We start from the raw sequence: 26,608 nt of genomic DNA on the forward strand, positions 1-26,608 counted from the left end.
CCACATACTTTTTTTTTAAAAAAATCACAGCATGCTTTATAAACAGAAACAATTATTTTGCACTGATACGCTGAAAGAATAAGAAATCCCACTATCAGCTCATATACAGCAGTGGAGTACGTAGCTTCAGAGGGTTTTACTGGGCAGCATCCGGAATAGCTCCAGGGTGTGCAGAAGATGAACAGTGAATAGCAGATGCAACTCATTTCAACAGAAATATTAGTTCAACTGGAACCAATTTCCTGTCTTTTATCATGGACTACTTTAATGTATGATCTTATTTTTTATCCTCATTATTATTTCTCTGCTCTGATACAATACTTCCAAGAAACCTTAGACTTGAAAAAAAATGATTAGACCTTTATATGAATAGTGAGATTATCAACAGTTACATTAGATGTTTTTTTTTTAAAGTTAGACCATACATAGACCCCAGTCTAATGCCCATTGATATTAGTGAGACTCATTCCATTGACTTCAATGCACATTCAGTCAGTCTCAGATTCTCTTATGTTAGGACACAAGCCAGCCTCTGAATGATAAGGTTTATGAAGAATCTTCCAGTATCGGGTTTCTTACACCTTCATGGAATCTGACACTGGCCACAGTCAGAGCCAGGATATTGGACTTGCTGGACCATATCTAGTATGGCAATTCCCATACTCCTAAATCTATTAATAACAAACAATTGTGTGTTGTGGTTAGCAAGCAAATACCGAATTTGTTTAATTTTTTTAATTTAGGGCCCAATCCTGCTCTCATTGACATGAACAAACACAACTCCCACTGACTTGACGTTTCTAAAAAACTTTCAGTAAAATTGTGCCCCTTCCAAAATGGCCAGCATAAATTGTAGAATCATAGGAATGTAAGGCTGAAAGGGACCTCGAGAGGTCATCTAATCAATCTCCCCATGCCGAGGCGGGACCATGTATATCTAGACCATCCCTCACATGTGATTGTCTAACCTGTTCTTAAAAACCTCTAGTGACAGGGATTCCACAACCTCCCTAGGCTTTAGGAACAATCTTGCTTTATGAGCAGGATATTCAATAAATATGTTAGTGTCAATATGTTGTTTGCAATATTGTTGTAGCCATATTGGTTCCAGGATACTAGAGACCTTGATATTATTGGTCCAATATAAGATATTACCTCACTCAACTTGTCTCTTGAGTTTTAATACTTTTTAAAAAATGATTTCATAAAAAGGAAGATGACATAACATTATTTTGGACGAGAAGGAATTGCTGAAGTGATTTAGAGAATAATTGACTCAAGCACCTTCCAGCCTCACACACATTTCAGGTCATTTTAAGCTTATTTCACTGAATCAACACTAGCTGAAAGGGTAACATTTATAATTAACATCATACACAGCATGATTTGACAGACAGTAATTGGTACTTAAACTCTTTTGTACATCAGCAAGATTTGAGTTCTGCACCAGGGAGGTAAAAATAAAGAGAAGCTGTAAGTCCCTAATTTAATGTTCTTTAAGCTTACTAAGCCAAATTCTTCCCTGCTGTAAATTCTGCTGCAGTCAATTTACCTTTACTAGGGATGAATTTAGCCCACAAATGACACAAAACAAGCATACTGACCTGATGTGCTGGTAGCTAGCATGGTTACCTCCACCAGCATATTCCTCATCCACAAATGCTTGGACCTGTCTGTTTTAGGATCAACCAGTACATTATAAATACAGAGAATCTTATGTAAGCCTAATGAGACATGTCATTGTGATTGCCTATAAAGCAGACGTCAGGTTCAATGGTCAATCTCATTGTGAACTTTTGATATTTCATAATACATTCTAGGAATACTAATTTGTAACAGCAATACATAGAGATTCACTGTTAGGAAGGATTTTTCACACAGACACAATATGTAGAGCAATTAAACTGCTTTACAAAATTGTGGGGTTTTTTTGTTTTTTTACACACATGGAGAGTTTCCCCAGTCCTCCACTATTTCCCACTACAGTATTATGCAAACTCTCCACCCTCTCCCACACCTATTCTTCGTGTTGATTAGATATGGTGCATTAAGTAGGTTTTGCAAAGAAATTTTAAGTTACAGGTTTAATGGTTATTTCTTGCATTATTCTCCACAGGTCTCCTTAGTTAAGATGTTACTGTTTACTATTGCTCCCAGTAGGAGTGGAGACATCAGCACTCCTGGAATACAGTGATCCGTTTGCTTTCAGGATGCAGAGAGAAGAAACATAAGGAGCAGATGGAAGGAGGCATTGGCCACCTTTAATAAAGAAAGTCAGTAGTCTCAGTCCCATTGAAAACAATAAGAGCTGGCTGCCATTTTGAAAGTGGGCAATTTTTGGCAAATTTCTCTGAAAGAGAACATTATTCTTTATCCTCTGCTGAAGGAGAAACTTCAGTGATGAAGATTAGTGAGAAAAAGTAATCATTAATCACTTAAAGGCTCTTCAAAATATACCCTACCCCTTGCACCAGATCAGTTCAAGGTTCACCCCATGCCAATTTTTATGTAGATAGATAATACCTTACCTGAGATCATTTGGGACAAAACAGGTCTAATACCAAACGTTAAATATCTGAAAGGACCTGTTTAACTTTTTAAATTTAAATTGATTAATAGATTTATTTATAAGTTCTCATAAAATTCATAGTATACCCAGAGTAAGTGCTGTAGTTTTGGGGAAGCTAGTGTTTTCTTCACATGTAGAGCAAGAATTAAGTAAGTTAAGTAAATTAAAACTTAGCTCAACCTTAACTATGGCACTGTAACCAGTGCCTCCATATTATGGGCACACATATAGATACACACAGATTAAAGTATATTAAAGATTTGTTGCCTTTTTACCCTTTTCCTTGAGGTAATTGTTTTGCCTTTTCAAACAGTTCTCACACCACGTACAAGACCAGTACACTTGAATCAAACAGCTTTACGAGACACTGAGCCTCTCCCATCAATATGCATAGAGGATTTCTCCGTTAGCATTAGCTTTTCTGTTTGCTACTGAGATATTTGGCCCCACAATGTCTAATTGACAATCTGGCAAAACACCAAGATTTGATAGCAGGGGCTCTGGGTTTGCATGAAAGCTTTTTCTGTCTTCCTCACTCTGAGTTTCCTAATCTCTAGGACAGTGAATTTCTTTTATGGGAAACACATTTCACGGATGCTAAAAAACCAATATAGAGCCTGGGGGTATGCATCATCCAAATCAATTTTCCATTTAACAGAGACTTGAAGAGGATGGCTACAGTGTGTCTAAATACTGACTCTGGAAAAAAGCTCTACTCAGACAGTTTTTATATGAGAAAGATGCTTGTCTGAAAATATATGCATATTTCTCTCCCCAAATTAGGATCCTAAAATGTTGCCATCACCTAGTGATGAAGAGATTCATATAATGAAATGGCCTTTTTATTAAGGGCACTTCCAAAAAATATTATGGCAGTTTGATTAGTAAATGGGACCATGTGTCACATTCTTATCAAAGCAATTTCTCCTCAGGACAATCTCTGCAGAACATTTTGAAAGAGAGAGGAGCCTCATGAGGCTGGCCATCCCCCCCATTTCCCTTGTGATCATTTCTTACATTAGCATTTGAACCCTGTTCACAACACCAAGGCCAAATTGACTCTCGCAATCCCACAGCAGGTTCCCTACACCAGGTGAAGCTGTATTCCAAAGCATAAAAATGTGATTACCCTTCCTCCCCCTAGGGTTGTGCTCCAACATTTCCCTGAGAGCTCAGCTCTTCATTTCTGCTGGTGCTTCAACTCCAACCCCCTTCAGCTACTCGCCACCTTGTGGCATCAGCCTTTTATCCCCTGATAACTCGAGTGCAGCTTTATAGCTCACCACAGAATGCTCTTGCAGCCAGCTTCACCAGGAAAAGAGACGCACGTGTGACAGGTTTTGAAAGAGTCACCTACTTCTTCACTGTGCCGTGAGAGAGCCATAGAAACTTAGGCCCAGATCCTCAAAAATATTTAGGCTCCTAACTTCCACTGAAATCAGTAGAAGTTGAGTGTTTAAATGACTTTGAGGACTTACTGCAGTTGGCAACTTTGGCAGCTTTGCTTGCCTTCAGCTCTCCCCTACTGTGAAGGTACATGTACTGTTTCTTTGAAGCAAGGCAGGAAAGGGCTGGGGAAGGTTCTAAGCACGGTGGGAGACTGAACGACTTCAAGGACAGTATTGTTTTTATTTCTAATACAGTTCCTCGCTCATTGTAAAAAGAAAGTGACTCTTCCTGCGATTCTTTATCATGGTCACGTGACATCTGCCCTCACCCATGTGCAGGCCAATCAGAAACCAGGTAGAGGGGCAGGTTTTGGAGTTCTGTTTTTGATCCCACTTCCCCTCAGCAACTGAAGCAGCTCCCATGGAGTTGTGGGCCCTAAACAAAGTTGGGGAAGGATTTCTGCCCTTGTGATATTCCATCAGAGATGTTTGCAGTCTTGGCAATCTCAGGGCTTCTCTCTGCCAGAACTCAGATTGCAAATAACCTTAGGTTGTCCCAGAACACATGAGGTTTGAAGAAAGCAAACAGCAGTGACATTATCACACCCACAGATTCCAACAAGGATTTCAATAGGAATCGGTGGAAAGAAGGAGGAAGTTATTTTCTATTAAGCCACTGGGAAGTCAGCTTCAGACTTGCTGCTACCCACAAATTCCCCAGACCCTTGGCAATCTGTTATCACTGAAATGCTAAAACGCAGGATGCAGCTTTATTATGGTGACAATTCAATGCAGTCAGTGAAGTTCCAGAGTAATGAAGCTGGCAAAAGGGAAGAAATGGACAATTTTATTTGTGAATATTTTTCTAAGGAGAAAATAAAACAAAGATTAGGAAGTGGCGATGGTTACAACTCAAAGCCTCCAGTCCACTCCCCCAATACTTCAGGCCATTAGCTAGACAATATTCTTTTCTTCCTAATGCTTCACTGACAGCTCTGACAGAGTTTGCTAGGAATCAGCTATCATTTGGAGTATGTTGGTATTAGAAGCCCCCAGCACTTCATGCAGGCATGAAGGTCAGTGGCATTGAGCTTAGCCACTGGGATTCACTAAGGCTCGGACAGTTCTCATAGGTATTGACTCATAAATTGGCACTTCCCTCAGCCCAGAGCTGGACAAAGCAGAGTATTTATTGACAATCTTCTGGTGTTAATGACATCTCTGCAGACAGACGTGGATTTTTTTTAATAGAAGTTATTTTTTTCTCATAATTGCTTGACTAACACTTTATGTTAATATATAGGTTGCTCAAAATTGATCAACTTTGACTTTGTATTCAGCTCTTTGCTATTCATTATTTGAGATACGCAATTGGTCACCTAAGCCTCACAGTATCATATCTGGTCTCTGGCCGGATGACAAATTTTACAGCCAGGCACTGTTGTGGTTTGAATAGTGAAGACCCTTGTTTGCATGTGCACAAGAACAGTCACCATTGCCACAGATGGTAAAAAAAAAATTTGAAAATTAAAAATAGTAAAAAACTGAAGTGAAGCTTTGTGAAAATGTCTTCCAACCAGCTGCACACTAACACTGAGGAACGACCAAACAGCCACGAATTTGCACCAATGTTCACAGAAAAGTGAGCAAAAAGGGATGAGGCCATGGCTAATTCCCAAAGTTATTAAGATTTAGTGAAAGTGTTTTAAAAAAAAACATTTATCCAGCTCTAATTGACACCGTGGTTCTTTAACATGCAGCTTAAAGATTTGCTAACCTGCTGCGGACTTTGCCTCTGCATGAGAAAGCGACAGAGAGTGTGAATAATTTACCTTTATTGGTCATGCTGAGCAAGCTCTTCTCTTCTTCTCTTCTTCCCTCAGAGAAGAGCCGATGACTCAGGGGCGGGATTTTCTTTATTTCTGTGGAAAGAGATCACCCTCCTCTTCTAGAGTACTGCATCCAGATGGGCTCTGCTTCTTAGCCACAGCTGACAAGTGCATTTAGCCTCTCCTCCTCCCTAGGCAGCAGCTAATAGAAGAGGGGATGTGGTCACATCTAAGGTACAGTCCCACATGCAATCTTTCTCCTATGCTCCTGATCTGCACCCCCATCCCCCCCATCAGAGATCTCCTCACACAGCCATTTCCCAATAGCCTGTGTTTATAGGTTTTCAAAATATTTCTGGTGTGTGATTTCATTTTCTAATTTACATGCTTTTCTGTAGTCTGGTTTAAAGAAATATGATCATGCTGAAATTATATATTAATGCAGATGTTAGAAGATCTGGCTTTTTTAATAGAAACAGCTAAGATTATTGAAAATGTAAGTTTTTTACTTTTTTAGCATTTATATCTTCTGCTTACTTCCTCTTCACCCCCTTATATTGAGACAATGAAAGCAAACCAGTAGCTGTTGGTTTCAATTTCTAGTCTTTTTAACTTTGTACTTGTCCTTATATATTTACAGGATGCTGCAATATTTGGATAGCAAACTCTGAAGGCAATTATTATTGCTGAGAACAAGCTACTGCCATTCTGCTAAAATTAGACTTTATAAATAAAAAAAAAACAACATCAAAAGCTTAACTTGAGCTGAGATTTCCCTGAAATACTCAGTTACAGATTGGACACTACTTGTGCCTAAAGTTGATCCCATGAATTTGCCAATATGCTAGTTAGATTTTTAAAGCTGAAATCCAAACAAACTAGATTGGCCAATTTGATAAGTGTTCTAGCCAGTATTGGAATGGAATCTAGTTAGGTTAACTCCTTTTTTACTGAGTCCAGGGAGTGTTATCTTAATAATTTTAACACTAGGTCATGTCAACTTTTACCTTGGACAGTAAAAAAAAATGTCTTAAATTAGGACACTTAGTGCTCTTAACCAATTAACAGTTGATTAATCAATCCTTACAACTAATCTTCTAGGCACATACGGAACACAAAAATAAAGTTTTGCTAGCAATTGTCAGACTAGGACTCATGTGCAGCAATTATAACACACTACAAGTCATCAAATGTATTACATTACACGTGTGATGGATCCTCATTCTTTAGTATATCTAATACATTTGCAACACTTTTCTAGAGAGTAAGGAGAACTGACTTTCGGAGGTCCTATCTTAAAGGCTATTGTAAGAGTGTGGTTCTGCCATTGGAATGGTTTTGTATGAAAAGGATAAGTTTAGAAAATATAAAAAGCGAATTGCTTAAAGTTATTGTTTTAAGTCTCTTGAGTTAATTTGCCTGGGCTTACAAAGGAAGGCATGCTTCTAGCATTAGTTAAATTCCAAAATGTGGCTATTTGAGGCTTCACTAAAGAGTGTAGGCTCTGTGAAATATCCTACAGTAATTGATATTCAAGTACAGAAAGCAATACAATCTCCAAAATGAAATCTCACTACTTCTTCTTAGTCCTGCAACACTACAGGAAGGAGAGCTGCTCAGTCTGGTCTGCATGTCTGATAGCTAGAGCCCAGTGAAGTTATTTTTTGTAATTTTTCATTTTATCTTTTGGGAATTTCTTTTCTTTTTTGCATTTCCCCTCACAGCTGGAGGTCCTGTTGGGTGCCAGGAGGGTAGGGATGAGGTATCAGGGTTTACAGAGCAAGCCTTTCTCATACTCACCCCACAGCTGTGGCTTCTGTAGTTCCTGTCTGGGCCTGGCTCTGGACATTGCAACTTGGTGCATGGAGTTGTAGGGGTGGCTAGGCCAAACCTGAGTGATGAGGCCAGGTAGACAGGGTTATAGCAACACCCAGAGTGGTGGGCCAGGTCCCCACCCCACAGGACAGGAGCTGCAAGAGCCCACAGCTGCAGGGATTTTTTTGTTTTATGTGTGTTATTTTGCATTTTTGAACAACATGGGGCTCTACCAAAAACATTTCTGGATTCAAAAGCCTACTTGTAGATCTGTCAACTCATCTAGTCCTATAATCCTGGATGAGGGGCAAGGCCATCCAAAGGGGTCCTGCAAAATTCTGAGGTCTACATGGCAGCCACAAGTTTATATAGCCTATTTCAGGGCCTGAGGGAAGGCCGTCCTCTTGGTTTTCTACTGGGCACTGTTCAATTAGCACTCAGATTTCAGCAGCCTTAGTTTTTCTGCTGCTTCGGTCAATAGCCAGTAGATGGCATCAGTGTACAAGCTTCTTTGAGGCTTCTCAGAGGGTTGTTTGTTTTTTTTTGGGTTCATTTCAGTATTACCCAGACTATTTGGAATTTCCCCCCTTTAAAGCAATTTCTTTTACTGTGCCAAAGTTCTGCTCCAGTTAAGTATTTTTAGCTTTCTGCAGTCTTTTTCCTTCTTGTGCTATACAATTCCTATCCCTTCTAGAGTGAAACAATCACTTACAAAGAAGTCAAAAATCCCTCGTGGTTCCTCTAAATCTAACTGGATACAGTCGAGAAGCTTAAACTCTCTACCCTCCTGAGTGGGATCACTTAGTTTCCTAACCCAGATAATGTTTAGTTAGAAGGCAACACTTTTGTCGGAAGTTTGAAAGCCTGATTTAAAGAAACACATCTTTCCACAGAAGTGATCTAAAAGGAACAAAACTTGGGCTCATCCTGATTGCAGGTAGAAGGAAATTACATAGCTTAGCACCTACACTTCATGGCTCCACCAATGCAGCAGTGGCTATGTTTGATTGTTTGTGGCAATTTTTTATTCACTTACATTATCTTATGGCTAAGAAGGTAAAAAGGGGGGAAAAGTAAGTGACATTTCTACAACTGACAGATGTCCCTTTAAGAGCTGTTGAAAAATGGAAGTTGTTTTTATGAAGGAGATAAACTCCAGGATTCCTGTAATAAAACAGAGCTTTTTTGGGGTTGTTTGGAGAATCCTGTGTGTCATGGAAAAATATGGGTGGCCAGGTCTGGAACTAAGCTGGATATGCTCCTTTTTCCCTCCCCTGTTCTCTGTCCATTTCACTAGTGCACTATTATGTCAACTCTCCCCCTTTGGAGACCAGTCTCCCACTTAGGTGCCACGTAATAAAATATTTCACATCTAATCCTATCCATAAGGAATGAGGGCATCCCCCTTCTTCACTCCCTTTGTGCCACTCAGGTGTTACCAAGAGAGGAAACCTCCCCTAAATTCCCCTCTGATACCCCAGTATAGTGCATAGCTCCTATGGGGCCATATAGAGGTATGGCAACTGTAAACATGCATACACATGGTATGTCTATGCTGTATTTCACATCCTGTGGCAGAGAGTCTCAGAGCCCTGGTCTACGGACTCAGGCTCACACTATGGTGCTACAAACAGCTGTGTAGACATCATGGCTTGGGCAGGAGGTTGGACTCAGAAGCTTACTCCTCATCCTGGAGCTTTAGTGCACAGAACATGGCCAGATCCTTCTTGCATGGAGCTCCTTCTGGCCCCTGGGTCTGACCTGGTTCCTGCAGCAAGGTGCTCTCATAGAGACAGACCCATTTTACATACCCCTCTTGCCTGCATTCAGTGCACAAAATTAGGTGTAAGGCTGCTCAGCTTCCCTTTCTACATCTGCAGCAACCAGTACTCATCTGGAGTACTGTGTCTAGTTTTGGGCCCCACACTACAAGAAGGATGTTAAAAAATTGGAAAGCATCCAGCGGAGGGCAACAAAAATGATTAGGGGACTGGAACACATGACTTAAGAGGAGAGGCTGAGGGAACTGGGAGTATTTTGTCTGCAGAAGAGAAGAATGAGGGAGGATTTGATAGCTGCTTTCAACTACCTGAAAGGGGGTTCCAAAGAGGATGGATTTAGATTTTTCTCAGTGGTACCAGATGACAGAACAAGGAGTAATGGTCTCAAGATGCAGTGGGGGGAGGTTTAGGTTGGATATTAGGAAAAACTTTTTCACTAGGAGGGTGATGAAGCACTGGAATGTGTTACCTAGGGACGTGGTGGAATCTCCTTCTTTTGAGGTTTTTAAGGTCAGACTTGGCACAGCCCTGGTTGGGATGATTTAGTTAGGGATTGGTCCTGGTTTGAGCAGGGGGTTGGACTAGATGACCTCCTGAGGTCCCTTCCAACCCTGATATTCTATAATTCTATGAATTCTTTCTAATTGCTGTAGCTCCAACTGTGGCTGCCTGGGCACTTCCAAAAATGGGAACTGGAACTCCTGGAGTCATTGTAATCCCTCCATATGTTGATTTGGGAGGGTGGACTCCTCACAGTCAAGGAACGGGTTTGTGCCTGGCTGCTTGGTCACCCCTTCTTGACTGTAGGGAGTTTCAGATCCCACTTCTAGTACCAGTGACAGTGGGGAGGGGGCTGCCCAAGGCATGCCCCCTCTGGTAGTCCTGTTGGTACACTCAGCACCCGCTCAGGTTCTTCCAGTCAGTGACCCAGAGACTGATTACTTCAAACAAAATGTCTCCTTTATGGGGTCTGGTTTATTAACTTTTTTTTATTTTTAAGTTACAGAATCCAAACCTGATTTTAGTCTCAAGTTCATGCATGCTCTCAGTCCATACAAGAGTCCTGGTAGCTCTCCTTCCCCGTTCAGAAGACCCAGTTATCCTCCTGGAGCTGGCTGAACTTTGAACAGTCAGTTATTCCTCCCCTCAAGAACAAAAGCTCTTCTTGTGGAGCTGGGCTGTATTTCAAGCCATCTGCAGGGACTCAGCCAGCTTCTCCAGCCCCAATGAGTTTCTTTACCTTTAGACTTGGAAGGTTTAGCAGTCAGAAATTTTCCTGCTGGTGTCTCCCTTGCTAGGATGAAGGGGGAAGAATATATGCTGGTCCTCTTTTAAGAGCTCATTCTGATTGGCTGGGAGTGAGGGGAGCGTGAGCTGTAGCTCACGAAAGCTTATGCTCTAATAAATTTGTTAGTCTCTAAGGTGCCACAAGTACTCCTTTTCTTTTTTCTTCACCTACTTTGCAAGGCTCCTCTGGCCCCAGGCCCTGAAAGTAGTAGTAACGAGTTTATCCCTAAAATAAAACTTATTCTTGGAATTGTATCCCTTCACCAATATCTCCTGTTTCCTTGATCCTTGCATCCATAAGACCTCCCAAAATCTTAGAACGGGGTGGACTGACCCCACGTTCTATCAGTCTTTAGAGGATGAGCTACTCTATCACATTAGCCTTCTCACTCTAGATGGCCTTGGAATACAGAGATTCCCAAAGAGATAGGAAAAAAGGATTTAATGGTTTGTCCTTACTCCTCTTCTTGGGTTAGCTGATTTCATTAAGTGTTTAAACCAACCAACAAACATTGAAGGGCAGGGGAGAGAAGGAGAGATTCTAGCCGACTTTCTCCAAAACAGATGAATTGCAAGAATATAAACTGCTTGTGGTATATTAGTTTCACCTAAAAAGATAGACTCTGGCTCAACAGAAATAATTTTTGGGAGGTCTATGGACTGTTTTATACAAGATGTCAGAATAAATTATCACAGTGGTCCCCTGTGACCTTGGAATCAGTGAATCTATAGTGAAAATAGAGCCTGCATATTTAAGACCATAAGTTCAGCTCCTTCCTATAGAAGTTTTCAGACAGCTTGCACTTATATCTGGATCTTGCTGGTCTGCAGGGACTAGTTCCCAGGGTTGTATTCTACTTTAAGTTGTTAAATACTATTATTTGACAGACTGCTAGTTAAAGACAGGCTGCTAAACACATTCATGTTATAGATAATACATTTAAAAATTACTCTAGATGTTTTAAAAAGAAAAAACAAGTGCAGGATACCTTCTTGAACCAATAGAGGTCACTGTTGTGTATGTAATGCCAACTTGCTTACACATTTCTTGCAAACACTACCGCATGGTTGTGCTCAGAAAAGTGACTATATAAGGGGCCCCATTTTTACCCTACAGATCTGGCCCCTGTAGATCTAGCTACTCTTACGACAATAGAGCTACTCAATACATTAGGAATGTGAGTTGGACTGTCTTCAGGCTTATGCACACCCTACACAATTGTTAACTGAATCCCATATTGCAGATGGTGCCAAAAATAATACCCTTGACCTCAGTTTTAAATTGTGAAGCTGGTAGCTAGAAAAAACACCTTACTTGTAAACTGGTGATCTTATGTTCTTATCATAGGACGGGCACACTCCAATACCTCGATTATAAGTGAGCCAAGGTATCCTTCAGTGGGACACAGTGGTCAGATTTCTACTTGCACCCACTGAGGCCAATAGGGTTGCATGTATGGAACTGAGAGCTACATTTAGCACTGAGTATTTGGCAAGGCCACCAAACAAAGCTATCAGCAATACCCTCTGTCACAGCTATCTCTGTAATCAGATGGGAAACTCAGTTTACTGGGTGGAGAAACAGCATATCCTTCAATAGAGGGAGCTGGTATTTCTAACAAAATATTGACAGCTACTTTAATCTCTGGCTGAATTGCTCTGACCAGCTCATTTCAAAACAAACACTTTCCTCTGTGCCTGGTTATAGGGCAGGGGGTTTGCAGAAATAAAATGCTACTACCATTAATTTCTTGCTACTAGTCCTGGCCTCCTTGTTCTCTCTTTCTTTTCTAATGAGTCATCCACTTTTTATTCTTGGAATGAAACTGCTTTAATACTTTTGTTCCAACCTTTTTCTTTTTATTTATGATGCCAAACATGCTCCCAGTACGGCAGTTAGGTATAACAAGGCAGATTTTGATCCCACCAGTGCACTCAATATTTGCATCACAGGATGCTGTTCATAAGATCCCAGAGATTTTTTTTGGGGGGGAGGGGGTCCCTGAATTCCCTGCATCTCATTAGATTATTGTCCATTCCACAACTGTAACAATCAGGTCCAAGACTATCAGAAGCAAACTTATGGCACACCATTAGGCTACCCCCTTGTGTCAGGGTGTGATGTTTCAGGAATCTTAGCCTCTAGAGCCACCTGCAGGTCTTCTGTCTGTACACAATTCAGCCCTCCAACTGAGAAGCAGCTAAGTCCAACTCCTTTCAGGGCAAGCACAAACTCAGACCAACATCCAAAGTTTCTTAACAAATCTACCCTTTTTTGGACTCTATCTTCAATCTCCTTCCGCCAATACTAGAGGAGACTTTCTGAAATTTGTGGCTTTCCTACACACCCAACCCTTTACAGGAGTCCTTCTTTTCCCTGGTTTCAGAGTAGCAGCCGTGTTAGTCTGTATTCACAAAAAGAAAAGGAGTACTTGTGGCACCTTAGAGACTAACAAATTTATTAGAGCATAAGCTTTCGTGAGCTACAGCTCACTTCATTGGATGCATTTGGTGGAAAATACAGAGGGGAGATTGATATACACACACAGAGAACATGAAACAATGGGTTTTATCATACACACTGTAAGGAGAGTGATCACTTAAGATAAGCCATCACCAGCAGCATGGGGGGGGGGAAAAGGAGGAAAACCTTTCATGGTGACAAGCAAGGTAGGCTATTTCCAGCAGTTAACAAGAATATCTGAAAAAAGAAAAGGAGTACTTGTGGCACCTTAGAGACTAACAAATTTATTAGAGCATAAGCTTTCGTGAGCTACAGCTCACTTCATCGGATGCACAAAAGCTTATGCTCTAATAAATTTGTTAGTCTCTAAGGTGCCACAAGTACTCCTTTTCTTTTTGCGAATACAGACTAACACGGCTGCTACTCTGAAACCTAAGAATATCTGAGGAACAGTGGGGGGTGGGGTGGGGGGGGAGAAATAACATGGGGAAATAGTTTTACTTTGTGTAATGACTCATCCATTCCAGGCTCTATTCAAGCCTAAGTTAATTGTATCCAGTTTGCAAATTAATTCCAATTCAGCAGTCTCTCGTTGGAGTCTGTTTTTGAAGCTTTTTTGTTGAAGGATAGCCACTCTTAGGTCTGTAATCGAGTGACCAGAGAGATTGAAGTGTTCTCCGACTGGTTTTTGAATGTTATAATTCTTGACGTCTGATTTGTGTCCATTCATTCTTTTACGTAGAGACTGTCCAGTTTGACCAATGTACATGGCAGAGGGGCATTGCTGGCACATGATGGCATATATCACATTGGTAGATGCGCAGGTGAACGAGCCTCTGATAGTGTGGCTGATGTGATTAGGCCTTATGATGGTGTCCCCTGAATAGATATGTGGACAGAGTTGGCAACTGACACGAAAGCTTATGCTCTAATAAATTTGTTAGTCTCTAAGGTGCCACAAGTAGGGTAGGACAAAGGATAGATTCCTGGGTTAGTGGTTCTGTTGTGTGGTGTGTGGTTGCTGGTGAGTATTTGCTTCAGGTTGGGGGGCTGTCTGTAAGCAAGGACTGGCCTGTCTCCCAAGATCTGTGAGAGTGATGGCTCGTCCTTCAGGATAGGTTGTAGATCCTTGATGATGCGTTGGAGAGGTTTTAGTTGGGGGCTGAAGGTGATGGCTAGTGGCGTTCTGTTCTTTTCTTTGTTGGGCCTGTCCTGTAGTAAGTGACTTCTGGGTACTCTTCTGGCTCTGTCAATCTGTTTCTTCACTTCAGCAGGTGGGTATTGTAGTTGTAGGAATGTGGTTCTTCCCTTCACAGTGAACTTTCTCCCCCTTTTATGAGGACCAGGTGTCCATTAAGCATCACTTACGGCCTCTTAGTTCTTTTCTTCTGGCTGAGAAGCAATTAACTAATTATTGTTTGCAGTATTGAAGAGGAACCCTGTGTAGCTCATAAACTTGTCACTTTCACCAACAGAAGTTGGTGCAATAAAAGATATTACCTCACCCACCTCGTCTCTCGATTAATTAATTATGGCACAGGTGTAATAGATATGACTAATAACTCCTTCCCAGCACATTGACTCATTAAAAAACTCCTCATCATGACTGCCAAATCATTTCATCTTAAATCCTCCCATTCTCTACACAACCCAAATACTGGTTTGCATGCTGGGTATTTCCATGGGAGTTTGAGGGAGGTGGACTCATTCTCACCAGATTGTCAGATTATTCTGGAGACGCTAAGCCTAGAGGGTGCAGTTGCCTCTGTGTCCCTAAAGAGTCTCTCTCTCTGAAGACTGGAAAAGAAAATCTGTGTAGATAGGTCACTGATATGAGGAAATAACAATTTAAATTAGCCATAATAAAACAACTGGTGATTAATTCTTTCCTGTAACTCCCCATGCAATTTTATTATTGAGTAAAAATAATGTCAAAATATTTGTGATGTTGTTTTGTTTTGTGGTGGTTTTTTTGGTAACAAAGTTAATGATTTGATTCAGGGTTAAGATGTTTCTTAATCTATTTGCCAGTTACTAATCAGAACAAATTTCCAGTAACCTATTGCAAAGTTGCTAGCTTTAAACAAGTGAATAGTTAAATATATTTCAAAAGTCAGAAGGTCACAGGCTGGAGGAGCTGGCATTAAAGTGTCCTAAATGAATTAATACTTTTAAACTGAACTCTTCGTTTATAATTGGTTTCCACACAATAAAAAAATGTGGATTTACAAAACTGCAGAATATCATCCACTTTAGTTCTTCTCTTTCCTCAGGAATCTAGGACATTTCCTGGATTGGGGATGCCTAGGGAGTTCTCAGGAAAGCACTGCTCTCATTTATTTTGACTAAAAACATTTCCTTGATTTATGGCAACTTTAAAGTATTTTCAACTGTCCGCTGAAGAATTAAAAGGCAGTGAAAGGTTTGTGGGTTTTCTTTAGGAGGTAGGTAAGACTGGAATTTTATTTAACACTAGCTGCTAATCTCTTGCTGCCTTTTTTAAAATGATGAAAATGGGATTTAGACAACCTCTAGGAAGGGATGCAATCCAGCATCACTAACTCTGGTTCTTGCTAGAACACCAGCTTTGCTTCCTGATTTATATACGTTAGTGTAGGGCTGATTCCAGCACATCCATGGCCCCCTGAGAATCACCTCAGGTTATCCCCTCCTTCCTGTGTAATTTTTTTTTCTCCTACCTCTGGGCTTATAATTAAAACTGTATATTGACTGAAATAAAAAGCTTTTTGGGTGCAGAAATGGGCTGGTGGGGTGGCTGAGAGAAGGACAGCCGAGGGAAACAAACAAAAGTGCAGCATAGAGCAAGCTGTGGGGTTGAAGGTGCAGAGAAACATTGTGGAGAGAAAGGAGGAAGCAGCAGGAGCACAAAGCAGCCGGCAGCTTTAGGTGGGAGGACAGTGCCAGAATTGAGGGAAGGGAACTGCCACAGGCACAACAGGTGCCATTAGGTAGAAAGGGCAAAAGTGACAGGAGACCCAGAAGGAATTTTCTCACCTGAGCAGTAGAAGCTACTTGGGTAGAGGTTGGCCCAAATCACAAAGTTCTTGAGGTCAGCAGATGACAGGAAGGTTGAGAAGGAGGGGGGGGAGTCACCGAAAACCCCAGTGGAGGCAGGAGGTGGGCAGCAGCTGAGGGGGAAGTGCAGAGGAAGCCCTGGTCTGTGATAGCAGATCAGCCTTGCAAAGGGGCCAGAGGAAGCCCCATTTGGGGACAGAAAAGAAGCTCCACGAAAAAGATCAGACTGGATCAGGCCAGCATCCTCAAGGGAGGAGGGGCCCTAGATAAAGCCCAACCAGGGGTTGCAGGATTAAGATTCTGATTAGGCAGGAACAGCCACCAGGAAGGGGTGGAAAAACTCCTCTGCTAAGGGCTACAATAGGAGCATCAGGTCAGGCTCCTGGGAGACAGGGGCCACAGCCTCTTCCTTGGTAGTATTTTAATGCCTCTTTCTCCTTGACCAGTTGTGTGTGTGCAGCTTGGTGGTGCCCCAGTGCTGGGGAGTGGCAAAATCTTGGCCTAGCCAGAAGGCTTTTGGGTCTTCAAGATACAGTGAGAGGCTCAGCGCAGGTTGCTCACACTGTCCCTTTGCATGCAGTACAGAGGGGGGAAATGAGGAGCAGGAGCAGAACACTCTTTCTCACTGCCTCCCTGTGAGGGGTCCCTCCCACCCTAGGTGCAACCTGTCACCAGTTGGTCTGCAGCTTCTGACACATAGTCTAGTACTGATCCTGCAAGATGTAACAAAATAACCAGTTCTTCAACTATGTTAATATCCCTGTTGTTCCCCTATGACTCACTTATTAATGGCATTGGTACAATTTCCCGTAGAGACCACCCGAAGGTCAAGGAGAGCTTTATGAAAAAGGCTGACACACTCTCATGCTTCTAAAAGCTGGAACCAACTAACACATTGCTCACCTCTGCTGTCACTGAATGGAGAAACTCCCAGCCGCGTGATCCAAAGAGAACAAGGCTTCTTACTAATATGCAGCCTTCTGACATCTCTCTTCCTAGTCATTGGGTGACCAACAATTCCCATCAGCAATTTTCTCTTTTTTTCAATCTTTCCCCGCATAAAGCTTTTCCCAAAGGTCATTATTCACTACATTTGGAAATGCCGGATAGAACTTTGTCAATCTCTTTTAGCTGCAGGACTTGGTTAACCTAGAGGCTTTATCGTTAATAAATAAAATAATAATAATACTAGTTTGTGTTGTGCAAATGTCTAAAGGCTCCAGTCAGGATTGAAACTGCATTGTGCTAGGTAATGTACAAACACATAGGAAGACTGTTCCTATCCCAAACAGCCAAGATGTGGAAAGTGTATGTGACAGACAAGAGGAGGGAAGCGGGCATAGAGGATACATGGTTATACCATTAGTGCCCTACACAACTTCCAAATCATCTCAAGTAGTTTTGTTCTCCCGTTGAACATGTGAAAATCACCTGTACCTGACTGCCACTCAACTAAATCATCAATGGTTGGATAATTTTTTTTTAAAAGGTTTACAGCAGAAGTGAATTTTGAGAAAATATTTGGAAACTCTTCCGCTTGTGTATGTTCATTTTATTATGTTTCTCACGTGTCTCTCTTTTTAGATTGATTATTCTTTGGGCCAAAACTCTGTTTTTGGAAAGACACTAACATATTTTGGATGCAACCATAATCTAAATAATAATAATAATATTTAGGGCTGTCAATTAAACACAGTTAACTCACGCAATTAACAAAAAATTAATTGTGATTAATTGAACTTGTAACAATAGAATACCAATTGAAATTTATTAAATATTTTTGAATGTTTTTCTACATTTTCAATATTGGTTTCAATTACAACACAGAATACAAAGTGTACAGTGCTCACTTTATATTATTATTTTTGATTACAGATATCTGCACTGTAAAAATGATAAAAGAAATAGTATTTTTCAATTCACCTCATACAAGTACTGAAGTGCAATCTCTTTATCATGAAAGTGTAACTTACAAATGCAGATTTTTTTTGGTTACGTAACTGCACTGAAAAACAAAACAGTGTAAAACTCTAAAGCCTACAAGTCCACTCAGTCCTACTTCTTATTCTGCCAATCGCTAAAACAATCAAGTTTGTTTACATTTACAGGAGATAATGCTGCCCGCTTCTTATTTACAATGTCACCTGAAAGTGAGAACAGGCATTTGCATGGCACTTTTGTAGCCAGCATTGCAAGGTATTTACATGCCAGATATACTAAACATTCGTATGCCCCTTCCATGCTTCAGCCACCATTCCAGAGGACATGTTTCCATGCTGATGGTGCTTGTTAAAATAATAATGTGTCAATTAAATTTGTGACTGTACTCCTTGGGGGGAGAGTTGTATGACTCCTGCTCTGTTTTACTGGCATTCTGCATATATTTCATATTATAGCATTCTCGGATGATAACCCAAGACATGTTTGTTTTAAGAACACTTTCACAGCAGATTTGACAAAATGCAAAGAAGGTACCAATGTGAGATTTCTAAAAATAGCTACAGCACTCGACCCAAGGTTTAAGAATCTGAAGTGCCGTCCAAAATTTGAGAGGGACAAGGTTTAGAGCATGGTTTTAGAAGTCTTAAAAGAGCAACACACTGATGCAGAAACTACAGAATCCAAACCACCAAAAAAGAAAGTGAACCTTCTGCTGGTGGTAGCTGACTCAGATGATGAAAATGAACATGTGTCAGTCCACACTGCTTTGGATTGTTACTGAGCAGAACCCGTCATCAGCATGGATGTGTGTCCTCTGGAATGGTGGTTGAAGCATGAAGGGACATATGAATCTTTACCGCATCTGACATGTAAATATCTTGCAATGCCCGCTACAACAGTGCCATGCGAATGCCTGTTCTCACTTTCAGGTGCCATTATAAAACAAGAAGCATGCACCATTATCTCCTGCAAATGTGACCAAGACTTGTTTGTCTGAGTGATTGACTGACCAAGGAGTAGGACTGAGTGGACTTGTAGGCTCTAAAGTTTTACATTGATTTATTTTTGAATGCAGGGTTTTTTGTACATAATTCTACATTTGCAAGTTCAACTTTCATGATAAAGAGATTGCACTACAGTACTTGTGTGAGGTGAATTGAAAAATAATATTTTTTTGTTTTTTACAATGCAAATATTTGTAATAAAAATAAATATAAAGTGAGCACTGTACACTTTGTATTCTGTGTTGTAATTGAAATTAATATATTTGAAAATGTAATAAACATCCAAAAATATTTAAAATAAATGGTATTCGATGTTTACCAGCGTGATTAATCGTGACTGATTTTTATAATCATGTGATTAATAGTGATTAATTTTTAATTGCTTAATAGCCCTAATAATAATTATTATTAATAATAATAATAATAACCAGCAGTGTATTTGACCTGCCATCAAGGCTAATGTCCTATACACTGTGTCTCTTCAGATGGTGAAGTTTTCAGAACTATCCAATTTAGCCATCTTAGTATTTACATTTATCTTTTCCCATGAGGAGTTAATTTTCCTAGTCAAGAGGAACAGTACAAAATGACTTCTCTAGAAATGGGGAAAACAGGCGACAGGCCTAATTTTGCATTCATGCAGAACTATCATTGGCTTCAAAAGGCTGAGATAACAGTTCAACAATGTGTGAAACTCCATTTGTGACCAGAAGAAGTCCACCATACCCAGCTGTTTCCACTAAGAAATTCTGAGGAGGACCAGTGTATGTGTGTGCTGGGGAGAGGGTTGTGAGCAGACTGCACCCTGTTAAGAGATGTAGAACTGGGTGTACGTCCCTTGCTTTCAAAAGGAGCTCAGGAGGGAATTCTCCCATCGTAAGGCAGAATGCCTCATGGTGATTGCTCTGGTTTGACGCAGCTGTGCACTTCCCATAACTGTGGACTATGGCTAACAGGTATGATCTGACTCTAAATGAAACATAACAAAGCCTTTTTAGTGTACCTATATTTGCTGTAAGGCACAATCAAGGCAGTTTTAGATCACCCCCAAAAATGTACAGAAATACCCAGTAGCACAAGTTGCCAACCCATATTTTATTTTCGGAACTGTTTTTTGGTTTGTCTTGTATTTTGCATTGCTGTGACAGTGTATAGACTCAGACTATTCTCGCTGGAAGTAGCCACATGATATCAGAAGCAACGTGTTTTCTTTATGCCAGACAGGGGCTATGCAAACATCCAAGAAATTGAATGATGTGGTTAATAACTGGAAAACTACCGGCTGGTGTGAGGGGATTATACACTGTGTGATCCAGAATGTTTTTTCATATTTAGAATGTACATAATAATCCAAAAAAGATGTAAAATAAAAAATAAATAACACAGTAAGTACAGTTGTTTACACTACAGTGCAAACCCATGTAAATACTGTATGTATTAGAAGATCTGCCAGTTCATATTTGTCTTTACTCATACTGTATTGAGTAGTCAGGACTTTATTTAAATCTGATCTGATTAAACTGAGTATCTAAAACTATGACAGTAAGAGATTACTCCGAGACAAAAAACTACATTAAGATGGGGTTAAGGTTGAGAGTTCATATCAGTAATTTAGGGTAAAATACTTCATAGGGATGTTGTAATTATCCTCAAAACAAGCAACAGAAACTCAAGAAAGTCATGGTTAAAATTCCATTAAAAAAAAATATCAAAAGCTGTTAAACCTGTGGAAACGCACAGGTAAGGCACTCAAGCAATCTTATCTTTGTCCCACAGCAAGCAATAAACCACGTCATTACGGTTAAGCAATTGTGGTTTGGTGTCTGTGGTCCTATATTAGATTAAAATGATTATTAAGACATCAGATTTTTCTCTATTTTGAACTCATGGGGATATGGTGATCCTAAGCTGCCACTGAAGAGGCAGAATTCTCCCATAGCCAGTTGTGGTTCCTTTATATGCCACTAGAGTAGCATACAGGAGGCTGGGATCAGAATTGGTCTTCATGTTTTTGTTGAGTACTTTATAGGTGCTATGTGTTTGTGGGATGGCTGAGTGGCGAATGAAAATATGCGACTTTCTAGGCAAAGCTGTATTTTTTTTGGGACGAAGGAAAGTCTGTGGGCCAAGAAATGAGACCACAAGAGAAGCTCTGATTTTGTGGTCGCAAAATGCTTTCTGAAGATTTAGGGTTGAATTCTGCAGTCTTTTATTATGCAATTTCCCATTAAAGCCAAGAGACAAATTCTTGGCTCCTTACATTTCCTCCATCCCCATCATGAAATGAACTAGTCTGGCTATTTAAGTGCAGGGAATATTACCTTTTCCCAGGAGGGCTGGTCATCAGGACTTAGATGCAAGAGGTAGCACTGGTTTAACTAATTGTACAATCCCATCCAACTCCCTGGGTACATATTCAGGCAGCTGCCCTGACCATACCATTATTTTTAGGAGCTAGCTCAAGCACAGTGAGCATACGTACATCTACCCAGGCTGGGAATCACACCTTGCAGCTGCTGTATAGATGTGCTCTCAAATAAATGAAGCTGTATGGGTAACTAAGATCACGTTGGAACGTGTTCACATGATATCTGAGTGTCTGATTGGCTGCTAGCCTGCAGGGGGCGGGCATTAGGGTGTCTGTGTGTTTGCGTCAGGGAAGCCTGGCTGTTTAAAAATAGCCGGAGCCTCGCGAACCAGCTGAGCAGCGGGGACAGCAGAGCAGCTCACAGCAGGAGTTTGCCTGGGAGTTCGCCTGGAGTGAGCCCAGTGAGGCTTACATCTTGCCAACGTCTCTGAGGAAGCTCCGTAGTAGGTAGGTGATATGGAAGGGGGGAATTCAGCTGTTGTGACCTGCACTGGATGTGCCATGTTTGTCTTTCTTCCACAGGACAGAAGCGACTTTGTCTGTACAAAGTGCAAGCTGGTCTCCATATTGGAAGAGAAGATTGAAGGTCTGGAGCAACAGGTAACGACCCTGCGTTGTATACGAGAGACTGAGGATTTTCTGGACCAAACTCAGGATAGCCTTCTAGGGGCACAAAGCTCTAAAGATGTAGAGCAGGTTGCACAGAGGAGCCAAGAGGCCAGTGAAGAAGCTTGGCAACATGTGACCTCCAGAAGAGGTAAGCGGAATGTCCGGGTTCCAGTAACACAGACACAGGTAACTAACCGCTTTCATGTTCTCTCCACAGGTACCAATGCGGAGAGTGGACCAGATGATATGTCTGGGGGGAGAAAGCAGAAGGAGACTCCGCTGGTTGGGAGGCATGAGATGCGATGTCCTGAGGTTGGAGGTTCCACGACCACCACTCCCAAGAGGAGAAGGCGGGTGGTGGTGGTCGGGGACTCTCTCCTCCGGGGGACTGAGTCATCTATCTGCCGCCCTGACCGGGAAAACCGAGAAGTCTGCTGCTTGCCAGGGGCTAAGATTCGTGATGTGACGGAGAGACTGCCGAGACTCATGAAGCCCTCGGATCGCTACCCCTTCCTGCTTCTCCACGTGGGCACCAATGATACTGCCAAGAATGACCTTGAGCGGATCACTGCGGACTATGTGGCTCTGGGAAGAAGGATAAAGGAGTTGGAGGCGCAAGTGGTGTTCTCGTCCATCCTCCCCGTGGAAGGAAAAGGCCTGGGTAGGGACCGTCGAATCGTGGAGGTCAACGAATGGCTACGCAGGTGGTGTCGGAGAGAAGGCTTTGGATTCTTTGACCATGGGATGGTGTTCCATGAAGGAGGAGTGCTGGGCAGAGACGGGCTCCATCTTACGAAGAGAGGGAAGAACATCTTTGCCAGCAGGCTGGCTAACCTAGTGAGGAGGGCTTTAAACTAGGTTCACCGGGGGAAGGAGACCAAAGCCCTGAGGTAAGTGGGAAAGCGGGATACCGGGAGGAAGCACAGGCAGGAATGTCTGTGAGGGGAGGGCTCCTGCCTCATACTGGGAATGAGGGGCGATCAACAGGTTATCTCAAGTGCTTATATACAAATGCACAAAGCCTTGGAAACAAGCAGGGAGAACTGGAGGTCCTGGTGATGTCAAGGAATTATGACGTGATTGGAATAACAGAGACTTGGTGGGATAACTCACATGACTGGAGTACAGTCATGGATGGTTATAAACTGTTCAGGAAGGACAGGCAGGGCAGAAAAGGTGGGGGAGTAGCACTGTATGTAAGGGAGCAGTATGACTGCTCAGAGCTCCGGTACGAAACTGTGGAAAAACCTGAGTGTCTCTGGATTAAGTTTAGAAGTGTGTGCAACAAGAGTGATGTCATGGTGGGAGTCTGCTATAGACCACCGGACCAGGGGGATGAGGTGGATGAGGCTTTCTTCCGGCAACTCACGGAAGCTACTAGATCGCATGCCCTGATTCTCATGGGTGACTTTAATTTTCCTGATATCTGCTGGGAGAGCAATACAGCGGTGCATAGACAATCCAGGAAGTTTTTGGAAAGCGTAGGGGACAATTTCCTGGTGCAAGTGCTAGGGGAGCCAACTAGGGGGAGCGCTTTTCTTGACCTGCTGCTCACAAACCGGGTAGAATTAGTGGGGGAAGCAAAAGTGGATGGGAATCTGGGAGGCAGTGACCATGAGTTGGTTGAGTTCAGGATCCTGACGCAGGGAAGAAAGGTAAGCAGCAGGATACGGACCCTGGACTTCAGGAAAGCAGACTTTGACTCCCTCAGGGAACAGATGGCCAGGATCCCCTGGGGGACTAACATGAAAGGGAAGGGAGTCCAGGAGAGCTGGCTGTATTTCAAGGAATCCCTGTTGAGGTTACAGGGACAAACCATCCCGATGAGTCGAAAGAATAGTAAATATGGCAGGCGACCAGCTTGGCTTAATGGTGAAATCCTAGCGGATCTCAAACATAAAAAAGAAGCTTACAAGAAGTGGAAGGTTGGAGACATGACCAGGGAAGAGTATAAAAATATTGCTCGGGCATGTAGGAAAGATATCAGGAGGGCCAAATCGCACCTGGAGCTGCAGCTAGCAAGAGATGTCAAGAGTAACAAGAAGGGTTTCTTCAGGTATGTTGGCAACAAGAAGAAAGCCAAGGAAAGTGTGGGCCCCTTACTGAATGAGGGAGGCAAGCTAGTGACAGAGGATGTGGAAAAAGCTAATGTACTCAATGCTTTTTTTGCCTCTGTTTTCACTAACAAGGTCAGCTCCCAGACTGCTGTGCTGGGCAACACAAAATGGGGAAGAGATGGCCAGCCCTCTGTAGAGATAGAGGTGGTTAGGGACTATTTAGAAAAGCTGGACGTGCACAAGTCCGTGGGGCCGGACGAATTGCATCCGAGAGTGCTGAAGGAATTGGCGGCTGTGATTGCAGAGCCCTTGGCCATTATCTTTGAAAACTCGTGGCGAACGGGGGAAGTCCCGGATGACTGGAAAAAGGCTAATGTAGTGCCCATCTTTAAAAAAGGGAAGAAGGAGGATCCTGGGAACTACAGGCCGGTCAGCCTCACCTCAGTCCCTGGAAAAATCATGGAGCAGGTCCTCAAAGAATCAATCCTGAAGCACTTAGAGGAGAGGAAAGTGATCAGGAACAGTCAGCATGGATTCACCAAGGGAAGGTCATGCCTGACTAATCTAATCGCCTTTTATGATGAGATTACTGGTTCTGTGGATGAAGGGAAAGCAGTGGATGTATTGTTTCTTGACTTTAGCAAAGCTTTTGACACGGTCTCCCACAGCATTCTTGTCAGCAAGTTAAGGAAGTATGGGCTGGATGAATGCACTATAAGGTGGGTAGAAAGCTGGCTAGATTGTCGGGCTCAACGGGTAGTGATCAATGGCTCCATGTCTAGTTGGCAGCCGGTGTCAAGTGGAGTGCCCCAGGGGTCGGTCCTGGGGCCCGTTTTGTTCAATATCTTCATAAATGATCTGGAGGATGGTGTGGATTGCACTCTCAGCAAATTTGCGGATGATACTAAACTGGGAGGAGTGGTAGATACGCTGGAGGGGAGGGATAGGATACAGAAGGACCTAGACAAATTGGAGGATTGGGCCAAAAGAAATCTAATGAGGTTCAATAAGGATAAGTGCAGGGTCCTGCACTTAGGATGGAAGAATCCAATGCACCGCTACAGACTAGGGACCGAATGGCTCGGCAGCAGTTCTGCGGAAAAGGACCTAGGGGTGACAGTGGACGAGAAGCTGGATATGAGTCAGCAGTGTGCCCTTGTTGCCAAGAAGGCCAATGGCATTTTGGGTTGTATAAGTAGGGGCATAGCGAGCAGATCGAGGGACGTGATCGTTCCCCTCTATTCGACACTGGTGAGGCCTCATCTGGAGTACTGTGTCCAGTTTTGGGCCCCACACTACAGGAAGGATGTGGATAAATTGGAAAGAGTACAACGAAGGGCAACGAAAATGATTAGGGGTCTAGAGCACATGACTTATGAGGAGAGGCTGAGGGAGCTGGGATTGTTTAGTCTGCAGAAGAGAAGAATGAGGGGGGATTTGATAGCTGCTTTCAACTACCTGAAAGGGGGTTTCAAAGAGGATGGCTCTAGACTGTTCTCAATGGTAGCAGATGACAGAACAAGGAGTAATGGTCTCAAGTTGCAATGGGGGAGGTTTAGATTGGATATTAGGAAAAACTTTTTCACTAAGAGGGTGGTGAAACACTGGAATGCGTTACCTAGGGAGGTGGTAGAATCTCCTTCCTTAGAGGTTTTTAAGGTCAGGCTTGACAAAGCCCTAGCTGGGATGATTTAACTGGGACTTGGTCCTGCTTTGAGCAGGGGGTTGGACTAGATGACCTTCTGGGGTCCCTTCCAACCCTGATATTCTATGATTCTATGATTCTATGATGGTTTACACGACTGATCAGACAGAATAGACAACTTGTAATAACAAAGGTTAATGACTTTCTTAAGACCCTATGCATAAGTAAAAGAATCCACTGAAAAAAATGTAGGAGTTTCCTATGATTCATCAAACCGATAGCTCCCTTCCCACCTGCTCATCACTAGCCAACTTTTGTTTATTTACAAAACTTTTTTCAATGTGTATACCTCTCCAAAAGCAATTATGTCTGCCTCACAAGGATGTATCAGACATTTGCTTGTAACAACAAGCTCATGAATACATTTATTTAGTAGGAACATTTAAAATGATTACTAAAATGTAATTAATTACTATGGATGCAGAAAGATTTCATTAGTGTCAAGTCACACTCCCATGTCTTGAAACTGAATGCATGAATGAAAAACAATTGTAAATGTTATTTAAAAGGTGGTGGTGGGGGATTGAACAGTGGAAAAACCCCAAAAGGATTGGCAGAAAAGTATGGGAAAAGTTACTTCAGGTCTCAAAGTGTGTGTGAAATAAGGAAGTGGGGGGAAAAAAAGGAATGTGAGTCTTACTAGGGTACCCTGTTTATTCCACCTAAAACTAGTTTACCAAGTATTAAAAGTAAATCACATGACAGGTGTGTCTTCACTTCACTCTTGCATCGTAAAAGTGACCCATTACATTTTT

The 26,608-nt window shown here is 42.1% G+C and overlaps 1 protein-coding gene across 6 annotated transcripts in view; it reads right to left on the bottom strand.

Moving 5' to 3' along the window:
* ABCB5 (ATP binding cassette subfamily B member 5) overlaps positions 1-13,068 on the bottom strand; it is a 73,344-nt gene extending 60,276 nt beyond the window's left edge. The window contains exons 1-3 of one of the 6 annotated variants that reach the window (XM_043509205.1): positions 12,939-13,049; positions 7,587-7,677; positions 5,790-5,988 (exon numbers count right to left, since the gene is read on the bottom strand). The gene's annotated coding sequence lies outside the window, so the exon portion shown is untranslated. Of the gene's footprint in view, positions 1-1,604; positions 1,667-5,789; positions 5,989-7,586; positions 7,678-10,397; positions 10,748-12,938 lie in introns of those variants that run through there. The other 5 variants (XM_043509204.1, XM_043509201.1, XM_038388733.2 and 2 more) reach the window with 5 other exon arrangements.
* Between the last annotated feature and the right edge of the window lie 13,540 nt (positions 13,069-26,608).

This window comes from Dermochelys coriacea, chromosome 2 (assembly GCF_009764565.3).
Source record: "Dermochelys coriacea isolate rDerCor1 chromosome 2, rDerCor1.pri.v4, whole genome shotgun sequence".
NCBI lineage: Eukaryota > Metazoa > Chordata > Testudines > Dermochelyidae > Dermochelys > Dermochelys coriacea.